The sequence below is a fragment of the Bos javanicus genome, chromosome 9 (genome assembly GCF_032452875.1).
Source record: "Bos javanicus breed banteng chromosome 9, ARS-OSU_banteng_1.0, whole genome shotgun sequence".
Taxonomy (NCBI): domain Eukaryota; kingdom Metazoa; phylum Chordata; class Mammalia; order Artiodactyla; family Bovidae; genus Bos; species Bos javanicus.
In genome coordinates, this window is record NC_083876.1 from 14,378,194 (window position 1) to 14,393,507 (window position 15,314).

Sequence of the window (15,314 nt, forward strand, 5' to 3'; positions counted from 1 at the left end):
AGACAGGGATTGTACATTGTACAGGAGACAGGGATCAAGACCATCCCCATGGAAAAGAAATGCAAAAAAGCAAAATGTCTGTCTGGGGAGGCCTTACAAATAGCTGTGAAAAGAAGAGAAGTGAAAAGCAAAGGAGAAAAGGAAAGATACAAACATCTGAATGCAGAGTTCCAAAGAATAGCAAGAAGAGATAAGAAAGCCTTCTTCAGCAATCGATGCAAAGAAATAGAGGAAAACAACAGAATGGGAAAGACTAGGGATCTCTTCAAGAAAATCAGAGATACCAAAGGAACATTTCCTGCAAAGATGGGCTCGATAAAGGACAGAAATGGTATGGACCTAACAGAAGCAGAAGATACTAAGAAGAGATGGCAAGAATACACAGAAGAACTGTACAAAAAAGAGCTTCACGACCCAGATAATCACAATGGTGTGATCACTGACCTAGAGCCAGACATCCTGGAAGGTGAAGTCAAGTGGGCCTTAGAAAGCATCACTACGAGCAAAGCTAATGGAGGTGATAGAATTCCAGTTGAACTATTCCAAATCCTCAAAGATTATGCTGTGAAAGTGCTGCACTCAATAGGCCAGCAAATTTGGAAAACTCAGCAGTGGCCACAGGACTGGAAAAGGTCAGTTTTCATTCCAATCCCAAAGAAAGGCAATGCCAAAGAATGCTAAAACTACCGCACAATTGCACTCATCTCACACGCTAGTAAAGTAATGCTCAAAATTCTCCAAGCCAGGCTTCAGCAATATGTGAACCGTGAACTTCCTGATGTTCAAGCTGGTTTTAGAAAAGGCAGAGGAACCAGAGATCAAATTGCCAACATCCACTGGAACATGGAAAAAGCTAGAGAGTTCCAGAAAGGCATCTCTTTCTGCTTTATTGACTATGCCAAAGCGTTTGACTGTGTGGATCACAATAAACTGTGGAAAATTCTGAAAGAGATGGTAATACCAGACCACCTGATCTGCCTCTTGAGAAATTTGTATGCAGATCAGGAAGCAACAGTTAGAACTGGACATGGAGCAACAGACTGGTTCCAAATAGGAAAAGAAGTATGTCAAGGCTGTATATTGTCACCCTGCTTATTTAACCTATATGAAGAGTACATCATGAGAAACGCTGGACTGGAAGAAACACAAGCTGGAATCAAGATTGCCGGGAGAAATATCAATAACCGCAGATATGCAGATGACACCACCCTTATGGCGGAAAGTGAAGAGGAACTAAAAAGCCTCTTGATGAAGGTGAAAGTGGAAAGTGAAAACGTTGGCTTAAAGCTCAACATTCAGAAAACGAAGATCATGGCATCCGGTCCCATCACTTCATGGGAAATAGATGGGGAAACAGTGGAAATGGTGTCAGACTTTATTTTTCTGAGCTCCAAAATCACTGCAGATGGTGACTGCAGCCATGAAATTAAAAGACGCTTACTCCTTGGAAGGAAAGTTATGACCAACCTAGATAGCATATTCAAAAGCAGAGACATTACTTTGCCGACAGTGGTTCGTCTAGTCAAGGCTATGGTTTTTCCTGTGGTCATGTATGGATGTGAGAGTTGGACTGTGAAGAAGGCTGAGCACTGAAGAATTGATGTTTTTGACCTGTGGTGTTGGAGAAGACTCTTGAGAGTCCCTTGGACTGCAAGGAGAACCAACCAGTCCGTTCTAAAGGAGATCAGCCCTGGGATTTCTTTGGAAGGAATGATGCTAAAGCTGAAACTCCAGTACTTTGGCCACCTCATGCAAAGAGTTGACTCATTGGAAAGGACTCTGATGCTGGGAGGGATTGGGGGCAGTAGGAGAAGGGCACGACAGAGGATGAGATGGCTGCATGGCATCACTGACTCAATGGACATGAGTCTGAATGAACTTCGGGAGTTGGTGATGGACAGGGAGGCCTGGCGTGCTGCAATTCATGGGGTCGCAAGGAGTCAGACACAACTGAGTGACTGATCTGATCTGATCTAATCTGACCATACTGTCACCCACAGTGGTTGTATCAGTTTACATTCTCAAAAACAGTGAAATATTTTCCTATTCCTTGTCTTTCAGTCTATATGTTCCTAAAAGATGAAGTGTCTCTTATAGGCAGAACATAATTAGATAAGCCTTTTTATTTTTCAATCCATTCAACCACTCCATGTCTTCTAATTGGAGAATTTACTTCATTTATATTTAGAGTAATTATGACAGTTATGTGCTTACTATTACTGTTTTCTGACTGTCTTGTAGTTCCTCTGTGTTCCTTTATTCTTCTTTTCTCTATTCCCTTATGGTTTGATGATTTCTGTAGCGTTTTGCTTTGATTCTTGTTCATCTTTTGTGTGAATACTACAGCCTTTTGTTTGTGGTTACCATGGAAATTACATAAAACATCTTACATTTATAACATTCTATTTTAAACTGATAACAGCTTAACTTCAAGTTTAATACAGAGTTTTACATTTTTACACTCCCACCCTCCTTTTATGTTTTCCACGTTACAATTTATATCTTTTTACATTGCATGTGTGCTCAGTTGCTTTAGTTGTGTCTCATTCTTTGCAACCCCATGGACCATAGTCCACCAGGCTCCTCTATCTATGGGATTTCCCAGCAAAAATACTGGAATGGGTTGCCATGCCCTCTTCCAGGGAACCTTCCCTACCAAGGAACAGAACCTGAGTCTCCTGCACTGGCATATGGATTCTTTACTGCTGAGCCATCAGGGAAGTCCCTCTTTTTATACTGTGTATCCATTAATGAATTATTATAGTCATTTTTAATACTTTTGTCTTTCATCCTTCATATAAAAGCTATAAGTGATTTGCCCATGAGCATTCTGATATTAGGGTGTTCTGAATTTAACTATATATTTATCTTTACCAGTGAATTTTATACCACAGACAACACATGTTGCCTGCCATTCCAGTAAATAGTGAATGTTGCCCATCATCAAGCCATCAGCCATTGTACCCGCTCCTAGGTGGTGAGCCCTGAGGGGAATGCAGGATGGAAAAAAACGGGATAGTGGCCCTAGATATTAATAGTTAAGATGCATATCAAAGGAATAATTTCAATGAGCTCAAACTCTCGTGTCTTCACATATGTAGAAAAACACTAAAATCAGTAATTTTAAATGTCTGTTTTTGTGATTGTAATAATATTTGATCTTCAGCACATTTGTTTATTTTTAGCAAAAGCTCCTGTATATCCTGGATCCTCCCCTACTTCTCTGTAGCAGTTCCTCAGAGCTACCTGAGACACTGTCTCCTGGGTTATAATCCTCACTAAAGCTCCCAAATAACTTAACTCACAATTTTTAGGTCGTGCATTTTTTTTTCAGTCAACAATATTTACGTATGCTTTCCTGTTACTAGTTAGCTTCCTTTAGTTTCAACTTGAAGAACCCTTTTTAACATTTCTTGTAAGGCTAGTCTAGTGGTCATGAACTCTTCTTACAGCATTTGTTTGTCTGGAAAAGTCTTTTTTTAAGCACTTCTTTAGTATTGATGGACAACCATGTTTATTCTTACTGGGTAGCTTTTAAAGTGTGCAGATAAATCTGTTTTCAGGGAAACACTGGGAGATGAGTGAGTTTTACCTGCTCACTCTGTGCTAAACCCTTGAGTACAGCCACAGTGAGTTCTCACATCAAGAACTTCTCTTTTGGGGAGTATAGTTTTGTGAGTATGATGGATTCAAGGCCTGTTGACTTTCAGAGGTATTTGTTTTGAGTCCATCGCTTAGGTGAGAGTCTTAAATTTGGTATGCTAATCATGGGGTTCAAATCCTTAGCTCTTAAGCGAGAAACTGGGAATTCAGGGCTCTTTTCAGATTGTATGGCCCTGGGCCAGAGATAGATTTATGACCAAATGATGTCTCAGCTTTTCCTACCCATTTTAATCTGTACCTTCTCAGTAGCCCAATGTGGAGGAGTCATTCAGCTAGTTTCTGGATCTCTTTTATTAGAAGGTGCAACGTGTATAACTATAGAATTGGTGCATCCAGTAAAGCAGGGGAACTCAGAAGATTCTTATGTCACCATCTTGGTCCTCTCTCTCAAGTTCCTCCTTCCATTGTTAACTAAGATAAACCTATTAAACAATACTACAAGAATGCAATCAGCAAAATCCAGAATGTGGAAAACTCTAAAGGGAAAATAAATGGTTTCTTTAACAAATAAGTTGCGAAAAAAGGAGATCTATAAAAAGCTGTATTAATCAACTGCAATATATGGGGTTTATACGCACTTTCCCTGTGGCTCAGCTGGTAAAGAATCCACCTGCAATGTGGGAGACCTGGGTTTGATCCCTGGGTTGGGAAGATCCCCTGGAGAAGGGAAAGACTACCCACTCCAGTATTCTGGCCTGGAGAATAGTCCATGGGGTCACAAAGAGTCGAACACGACTGAGCAACCTTCACTTTCACTTTTCTTTCATTTGAAGTAGTTAAAAGTAGACTCAAAGAAATTTGAACCTTGATCATATAATTTATGACATTAAGGATTATTGATATTTTTGTGTAATTAATAAAAATTCCTTGTATTTTAGAGACACATTCTCAAATATATGTATAAAATGTAAAATGTTTCTCAATTTTTTCAATAATGTATGTATATATATGTGTGTGTGTGTGTGTGTGTGTGTGTGTGTGTGTGTACACCCTTCTATGGGCTTATTAGGTGGCACAATGGTAAAAAATCTTGTCTGTATAAGTCTGTGGAACACTGGGCTTTGGTCATCCCATGTCAAAGAAGGAAAGTCAGCATTTACCTCTACCAATTTCTCCCAACTTTCCTGATAATAAGAGTCCTCTGGGATTTTAATTAAAAATTCAGGTTTGTTCTCTGCATATGGGCAGATTTAGAAAAACATATACAAATGCAATTATTCATTGTGTATGTGAAATAAAATTTAGGAATACAATTATTTATTATCATTATGAAATTCAAATTTAACTGTATCCTGTATTTCTGGCCTCCCTACTGGGATGATGTTCAGGAATTATGTTTGCACTTCAGGTTCTATTTTTTTTTTTTTTTTTACAATGTCTTGAGTAGAAGCTCTGAGAAGTTTCCTTTTTCATTTGAGCCTATCAATCACCTTTTTAAGTGATTTTAAAATAATCAAATTGGTTATATAAGTGTCACCAATCTCATTGTTAGTTGCTATGTATGATTACCATATTTTGTAGTCATAATTATGTAGATTTGTCAACATGTGTTAGATATATTTAGTTCTAACTTTTTTTATTGCAACACTAAACTCTTGATTTACAGTTAGTCTTCAAATTTTGTAGTTCATAATCATTGTCTCAATTTTTAAAATTAGAAGGAAAACTTCACAAGATACCCTAAAAACTGTAAAAGTGGATCTCTGGAGATGGAATTTATTGATTCTTTTTGACCTTAAATTTATGACATCATTTGAATCAAGCTGATTGATGATACAATGTAGTGAACCTTGACTCACAGTTTTGTCCTCAGAGGATCCTCAACTCTGGAACTTGCTTCTCCTCTTAGTCCAATGAAAAATGAGCTTCTTGGCTCCAAGGATACCTTCAAGGGGTAATTGTTTACAAAAACATCTGCCTGAGGGCTTAATAATAGGGATCAAATGATAGATGGCATTTTAAATGCATTTTCCATGTATGAATCCCAAGAGGATCAGTAATGAAAACAGTTCAAAAAGTAATGCTAGTAATTAGGCATACTGGTTTATATAAAAGTATCTTCATATACTTTGAAAGTTTGACATGCCAATGATTCCCAGATTTCTAATCTCAAGGTGTGAGAAACTGATTGCCAAAAATATCGAGCTTGATTTAATAAACATCACTCAGTCCAGCTTCAAGAAAAATTCAGGACTTGATTTCTCAGCACTTCTATGACCTTTGGGAGCATTCTATTAAAGAAAAATGAAGCAGATTTGCTTTAAGTAATTCCAGCCTTCAGTGATAAATAGAATCCTTCACAAACATCAGAGATCTTTTAAAGTTTTTATTTTAAAAGACTCAAATGCTTTATTGGGGTTTTTAATTATTTTCATAGATTTGGAGAAAGTTTTGTTTCCTCAGGGCTAATACTTTTGGAACAATGAAAGACATCATACTGGGAGGCCTGCCCTTTTGCAGAGTCTATGTTAAAAAGAAATACAACTTAAGACTGAGATGGTTTCCTTGTTTTGGTCTGACTAGAACTTGAAATCTACCAGATTCCATAAGATTGTATAGAATGACTGGCCCTTGAAATCCTCATTAAACTTTTTAACCTGAAGACTTTAAATTTTGGACAAACCTCTTGCCTCCTCAAGTTCAAATGTTTTAACTCCAAAAAGAAAAAAACACTATTACTGTCCTAGAAAAAATACTCAATATTTTCATCCTTCACAAAATACTAAGGATCTGAATTCTCCGACATGCATTAGAACACAAGAATTCTGGCTGAAGAATCATTACAGTATTCTTAAAGAGTAAAATGACAAATTTCTGAGAGGGAGTATTATGTTATCTTGGGAAAACTTTCTAATATCATTGGGCTTCTTTGATAAATGTTTGTTCTGCATAATCTCCAAAATTAATTCCAGGTCTAATTTTTTCTCTTTCCTTAACAGTTAAGAGTTGCACCACAGCCTTGATAGCTCTCTACCTGGAAAGCTCAATTGAAATAGTCTTTAAAAACAGCCTTTTGTTAAAAAAAAATGTATATATATATATATATATATAATATATATAATAATGAAATGAATACAAAACACTAAAGAAATTAATACGAGATCAAACTGATTCTAAGATATATATGTATGTAGGCAAGTAGCCAGAGAAAATAGTTTTCTCGATACATTCCCAGAAGATGCACTGCAAAGTAGAGGGAGAAATGACCTCAGTGTTTCCATTTCTAACTATTCATGTGATTAATTTTTACTGATATAGGCATAATTTCAATTTACTGTCTCTTCTAAAATCAAGTTGCTATTAGGATTTTCATTCTACCATGCACAAGACTTTTGGAAACCAAAAATCATGGGTAATAGACTAACAAACACAAACCATAGACCACCACCTATTAGTAATATGAGCTTGGGAAAATTATATAAGCTCCAACAGACATATTTCCTTCATCTTCAACAGAGAAACAATTCATGACAACCTGGTTTCAGTCTATGTGATGTGTGTGTGTGTGTAGCTCTTAATAAATATATGTGGAAATATTTATTGACCATAAAGCACCCTAGCAATGTAACATATTTTTATTGTAGGATCCATACAATACAGGACATTTAATCAAAGACTGAAGAATGAATACCTTTTATCTATTTATCTGAATGACAGAGAAGCTATTGGAAGCAATAGGTTGATAAACTTGCATGACAATAATCTTGCTTTGGAAAGAGAAAAATGTATGTATATCAAGTCAGTTCTGCAAGACATGAAGGTAGCATCAATATTCACAAGGCATAAAGTTCAGTTCTTCTTTGAAAGAGCGAAGGTGTTTTAAAAGGTGGGCTTTATTATTTTTCAGAGATGGTGAGGCCAACAGGTCAGGAGGTGATTGGCACTGAAAGGGTAGTTTGTTACTCACAGATCCCAAGAGAAGGGGGCATGATGTGTCACAGAGAGCCATACAAGAAGGTACCAGAGGTCATCAGGAGGGAGGAAGTAAGGGAAAGACATGAGCAAGAGACTCTGTTGTGCTCTCTGTGGGGCATGAAAGAGCAAGGCATGGCAGGCAAGCTTAGAATTTGCCAGTGTGAATAATCTCAGTGGAGTCTGGGACATAGGGACTGTCCCTAGTTTCCTAGTACCTGATCTTGGAGTGACTAAGGTGAGGAATTATGGTCCCAAGTATGAAAGCCCAACAGAGGAGATGGAGGGGCTGTGGGTTTTGGATCAGTTAGCTTGCATATGAAAGGTATACTCAGCTAGTCATCCTTTTTTCTGTCTCTAGAAATTGTCTAGCTCTAGGAAGACTAGTTCTCCATGGTCAGGAAGGCCCCAGATGCCAAAGCATCAGAATTTACAGAAAATAGCAAGTAGCAATACAAGCCTACCTCAAGAAAGAAGAGAAACATTAAATAAACAACCTAATTTTATACCTAATGCAATTAGAAAAAGAAGAGCTAAAAACCCAAAGTCAGTAGAAAGAAAAAAGAAATGAAAATCAGAGCAGAAATGATTGAAAAACAAAAGAGGGAGACTACGGCAAAGATCAACAAAACTAAAAGCTGGTTCTTTGAGAAGATGAATAAAATATACAGACTTATTGAGAAAAAAGGGAGAAGAATCAAAACAGTAAAATTAAAAGTGAAAATGGAGAAATTACAACAGACAACACAGAAATACAAAAGATCATAAGAGACTACTATGAGCAACTATATGCCAATAGAGTGGACAACTTGAAAGAAATGGACAAATTCTTAGAAAAGTATAACCTTCTGAACCAGGAAGAAATAGAACTGAGCCAAGAAGAAATAGGAAATCTGAACAGACACATCAAAAGCATGGAAATCAAAATCGTACTAAAAAATCTTCCAACAAAAAAAAGCCCAGGACCAGATGGCTTCACAGGTGAATTCTACCAAAAGTTTAGAGAAGATCTAATACCTATCCTACTCAAACACTTCCAGAAAATTGCAGAGGAAGGTAAACTCCCAAACTCATTCTATGAAGCCACCACCACCATGATACCAAAACCAGACAAAGATGCCACACACACAAAAAGAAAACTGCAGGCCAATATCATTGATGAACATAGATGCAAAAATCTTCAACAAAATTCTAGCAAACAGAATCCAACAACATATTAAAAAGATCATGCATCATGACCAAGTGCACTTTATTCCAGGGATGCAAGGATTCTTCAATATTGGGAAATCAATGTGATACATCACATTAACAAATTGAAAGATAAAAACCATATGATTATCTCAATAGATGCAAAGAAAGCCTTTGACAAAATTCAACACCCATTTAACATAAAAACTCACCAGAAAGCAGGGATAGAAAGGACATACCTCATCATATTAAAAGTCATATACAACATACCCACAGAAACATTATCTCCAATGGCAAGAAATTGAAAGCACTTTCTCTAAAATCAGGAAAAGACAAGGGTGCCCACTCTCATCATTTCTATTCAATTTGGTTTTGGAATTACAATCCACAGCAATCAGAGAAGTAAAAGAAATAAAAGTAATCCAGATTGGAAAAAAAGCAAAACTGTCAATGTCGAAGATGACATAATCCTCTACATAGAAAACCCTAAAGCTACCAGCAGAATGTTACTAGAGCTAAGCAATGAATATAGCAAAGTTTTAGGATATAAAATTAATACACAGAAATCCATTGCATTCCTAACACTAACAATGAGTAAATAGAAAGAGAAATTAAAGAAACAATCCCATTCACCATTGCAACGAAAAGAATAAAATATTTTAGAATAAATTTATCTAAAGAAACAAAAGACCTGTATATAGAAAACTATAAACACTGATGAAAGAAATCAAAGATGACACAAACAGATGGAGAAATATACCATATTCACAGATTGGAAGAATCATTATAGTGGAAATGAGAATACTACTCAAAGCAATCTATCAGATCAGATCAGATCAGATCAGTCGCTCAGTCATGTCCGACTCTTTGTGACCCCATGAATCTATAGATTTAACACAATTCTTATCAACCTACCAATGGTATTTTTCCCAGAACTAGAACAAATAATTTCACAATATGCATGAAAACTCAAAAAGACTCAAATAACCAAAGCAATCTTGAGAGAGAATGGAACTGGGGAAATCACCCTTCCTGACTTCAGACTATACTACAAAGCAACAGGCATCAAGACAATATGGTACTGGCACAAAGACAGAAAAATAGATCAATGGAACAAAATAGGAAGCCCAAAGATGAATCCACACACCTATCGACACCTTATCTTTGACAAAGGAGGCAAAAATATACAATGCAGAATGCTTGCAAAAATATACAATATTAAAGAGAGTTAAATTAAATGGTTCTAAGAAAACTGGTCAACTACATGTAAAAGAATGAAACTAGAACACTTAACACAAAAATAAACTCAAAATGGACTAACTATTTAAATGTAAGACCAGAAACTATAAAACTCTTAGGGGAAAACATAGGCAGAACACTCTCTGACATAAATCACAGCAAGATCCTCTATGACTTACCTCCCAGAGTAATGGAAATAAAAACAAAGATAAACACAGCTGACAAACAATTTATCTCCAAAATGTACAAGCTGTTCATGCAGCTCAATACCAGAAAAACAAACAACCCAACCAAAAAGTAGGGCAAATAACTAAACAGACATTTCTCCAAAGACATACAGATGGATAATAAACACATAAAAATATGCTCAACATCACTCATTATTCAATTCAGTTCACTTCAGTCGCTCAGTCATGTCCGACTCATTGCACCCCATGGACTGCAGCACATCAGGCCTCCCTGTCCATCACCAACTCCCAGAGTTTACTCAAACTCATGTCCATTGGGTCAGTGATGCCATCCAATCATTTCATCCTCTGTCAGCCCCTTCTCCTCCCACCTTCAGTCTTTCCCAGCATCAGGGTCTTTTCAAATGAGTCAGCTCTTCACATTAGGTGGCCAAAGTATTGGAGTTTCACCTTCGGTATTAGTCCTTCCAATGAATATTGAGGACTGATTTCCTTTAGGATGAACTGGTTCGATCTCCCTGCAGTCCAAGGGACTCTCAAGAGTCTTCTCCAACACTATAGTTCAAAAGCACCAATTCTTTGGTGCTCAGCTTTCTTTATAGTGCAACTCTCACATCCACCCGTGACTACTGGAAAAACCATAGGCTTGACTAGACAGACCTTTGTTGGCAAAGTAACATCTCTGCTTTTTAATATGGCATCTAGGTTGGTCATAACTTTTCTCCCAAGAAGTAAGCATCTTTTAACTCATTATTCAGTTCAGTTCAGTTCAGTTGCTCAGTCGTGTCTGACTCTTTGTAACCCCATGAATAACAGCATGCCAGGCCTCCCTGTCCATCACCAACTCCTGGAGTTCACCCAGACTCACATCCATCAAGCCAGTGATGCCATCCAGCCATCTCGTCCTCTGCCATCCCCTTCTTCTCCTGCCCCCAATCCCTCCCAGCATCAGAGTCTTTTCCAACGAGTCAACTCTTCACATGAGGTGGCCAAATTATTGGAGTTTCAGCTTTAGCATCATTCCTTCCAAAGAAATCCCAGGGCTGATCTCCTTCAGAATGGACTGGTTGGATCTCCTTGCAGTGCAAGGGACTCTCAAGAGTCTTCTCCAACACCACAGTTCAAAAGCATCGAGAAATGCAAATCAAAACCGCAATGAGGTATTATCTCATGCTGCTCAGAATGTTCACCATCAAAAAGTCTACAACAATAAATGCTGGAGAGGGTGTGGAGAAACGGGAACCCCCTTACACTGTTGGTGAGAATGCAAACTAGTACGTCCAGTATGGAGAACAGTATGGAGATTCTTTAAAAACTGGAAATAGAACTGCCATATGACCCAGCAATCCCACTGCTGAGCATACACACCAAGGAATGAGAATTGAAAGAGACACATGCAGCAGCAGGACATGAAAGCAAGCAAGATATCCATCGGCAGATGAATGGATAAGAAAGTTTTGATACATATACACAAAGAAATATTACTCAGCTCCAAAAAGGAATTCATTTGAGTCAATTCTAATGAGGTGGTTGAAACTGGAGTCTATTACACACAGTGAGGTAAGTCAGAAAGAGAAAGATCAATACAGTGTATTAACACATATATTTGGAATTTAGAACGATGCTTAGATGCTCACAATAATCCTATATGCAAGGCATCAAGAGACTCAGATGTAAATACAGACTTTTGGACTATGTGGGAGAATGCAAAGGTGGGATGATTTGAGAGAACAGCATTGAAATGTGTTTATTTTCATATGTAAAATAGATGACCAGTACAAGTTCAATGCATGAAGCAGGGCACTCAAAGCTGGTGCTCCAGGACAACCCAGAGGGATCGGGTGGGAAGGGAGGTGGAAGAGGGGCTCAGGATGGGGGGACACGTGTGCACCCATGGCTGATTCATGTTGATGTATGACAAAAACCACCAAAATATTGTAAAGTAACTATTCTCCAATTAAAATAAATTATTAATTATAAAAAGAAATTGCAGAAAATAAAAAGCATAGTTAATACAAAGAACATCAGTTGATGAAAAGTCAGAGAAAACTGTATCTATCATGCTAGTGTTCATGGTTCTACATAAGAAAATGTAAGCATAATTTGGCAAATAAACCATACTGAAAGGAAATTGTTCAGAATTTCTCACTCACTTTGTGACTATCAAAGAATTCCAGTGACTATCATCATCCTTTGGGTGATTTCCTGAGAGTGTATGTCCTCTACATCTATTGTACATATTTGATACAGGTCTGATTCTGGCAACATGGGCCAGTGTTACTGTGAATAACTGGAAAAGAACATAAAAAAACTAATCAAAGAGCAGATTTGCAGAGGAGCTCCCCCAGGCCAGGAATCTCCTAATTTTAACCATCCTTTTGTCCCATGGTATCTTTTTTTTTTTTTTTTTTTTTGAGTATAGTTGATTTGGGCATCCCTGGTGGCTCAGTGGTAAAGAAGCTGCATGTCAATTTAGGAGATGTACTAGATGTGGGTTCCATCACTCGGTTGAGGATCCCTTGGAGAAAAAACTGTCAACCTACTCCAGTATTTTTGCCTGGGAAAACCCATGGACAGAGTAGCCTGGCAGACTACAATTCACAGGGTCTCAAAAGAGTCAGACCAACTTGGTGACTGAAACAGCAACAACAGTAGTTGCTTTACAATGCTGTATTAGTTTTTGCTGTACAACGCAGTGAATCAGCTGTAAGTATACATATATCCTCTCCCTCTTGGACCTCCCTCTCCCGCCCATTCCCATTCATCCAAATTATCACAGAGCACCCAACTGAACTCCCTGGGTTATACAGTAGGTTCCCACTAGCTATCTGTTTTACACATGGAAGTACACATAAGTCAATCCAGATCTCCCAGATCATCTCCCCATCCCCATGTCCACTTATCCACAGCCAGGCACAGTGTCTCAACTCAGCATAATAGAAACAGCTTTCTGAGTGCTACAGTGCACAACCCACTTGGTGCAAATGGCACCGTGAGCACTGCACAGCCATAGCATGGGTTCCATAAAAGTGTCTGAATAAAAGTAAGGAGACAATAAAAGTAACTAATATTTTCACTGGAAAACTGTTTCATAATAGACCTTTTTTTTTTTCTTCCAAAAGGCATAGGGAAACCATATCTTACAGTGAAATGTATTCCAACACTCTTTCTTCCTTTCGGTGAATGCAACTCTTCCTCTCCTGGGAAGAAAATGATGTCAATGCTACGGTTTAAAGAGAAAACAATTCTTATATGAAAAACTAGAAAAACAATTATATGAAAATGAAGAAAGGAAGAGTATGGCTAATTTTTAGTCAAGTCACACAGCTTGTTAGAGATTAAATTAAAATAAAAACCTTAAAATGAGTTCCTCAAATGAAAGCTATTTAATAAAATGATACAAAGAGTAGTGGAATGCCCCATGAGGGAGATAAAATATTTCTCCATGGGTAAGTAATATCTATTTTTAATATTAACCCCCATTCAAATAATATATTCAGTTTGTAGCAATACAGATTTTTCAGTTGCCCATTCCTCTATCACTGCTTACTTATTCCCTCCTATTTATATATAATAATGTACCTATATGTAGCCTTGACTTGCTAATGCAGACTTTGGTTACTTTGATATTTCTTAAAAATATTTTTTATCAAGACTCAACCACTGATCTCCAACTCTGTTATTAATATACCTTCAGATCAGATCAGATAAGATTAGTCACTCAGTCATGTCTGACTCTTTGCGACCCCATGAATCGCAGCACGCCAGGCCTCCCTGTCCATCACCAACTCCCGGAGTTCACTCAGACTCACGTCCATCGACTCAGTGATGCCATCCAGCCATCTCATCCTCTGTCGTGCCCTTCTCCTCCTGCCCCCAATACCTCGCAGCATCAGAGTCTTTTCCAATGAGTCAACTCTTCACATGAGGTGGCCAAAGAATTGGAGTTTCAGCTTTAACATCATTCCTTCCAAAGAAATCCCAGGGCTGATCTCCTTCAGAAGGGACTGGTTGGATCTCCTTGCAGTCCAAGGGACTCTCAAGAGTCTTCTACAACACCACAGTTCAAAAGAATCAATTCTTTGGTGCTCAGCCTTCTTCACAGTCCAATTCTCACATCCATACATGACCACAGGAAAAACCATAGCCTTGACTAGATGAACCTTTGTTGGCAAAGTAATGTCTCTGCTTTTGAATATGCTGTCTAGGTTGGTCATAACTTTCCTTCCAAGGAGTAAGCGTCTTTTAATTTCATGGCTGCAGTCACCATCTGTAGTGATTTTGGGGCCCAGAAAAATAAAGTCTGACACTGTTTTCACTGTTTCCCCATCTATTTCCCATGAAGTGGTGGGACCAGATGCCATGATCTTCGTGTTCTGAATGTTGAGCTTTAAGCCAACTTTTTCACTCTCTCCACTTTCACTTTCATCAAGAGGCTTTTTAGTTCCTCTTCACTTTCTGCCATAAGGGTGGTGTCATCTGCATATCTGAGGTTATTGATATTTCTCCTGGCAATCTTGATTCCAGCTTGTGCTTCTTCCAGTCCAGCGTTTCTCATTATATACTCTGATATAAGTTAAATAAACAGGATGACAATATACAGCCTTGACGAACTCCTTTTCCTATTTGGAACCAGTCTGTTGTTCCATGTCCAGTTCTAACTGTTGCTTCCTGATCTGCATACAAATTTCTCAAGAGGCAGATCAGGTGGTCTGGTATTCCCATCTCTTTCAGAATTTTCCACAGTTTATTGTGATCCACACAGTCAAAGGCTTTGGCATAGTCAATAAAGCAGAAAGAGATGTTTTTCTGGAACTCTCTTGCTTTTTCCATGATCCAGTGGATGTTGGCAATTTGATCTCTGGTTCCTCTGCCTTTTCTAAAACCAGCTTGAACATTTGGAAGTTCATGGTTCACGTATTGCTGAACCCTGGCTTGGAGAATTTTGAGCATTACTTTACTAGCATGTGAGATGAGTGCAATTGTGCAGTAGTTTTAGCATTCTTTGGCATTGCCTTTCTTTGGGATTGGGATGAAAACTGACCTTTTCCAGTCCTGTGGCCACTGCTGAGTTTTCCAAATTTGCTGGCCTATTGAGTGCAGCACTTTCACAGCATCATCTTT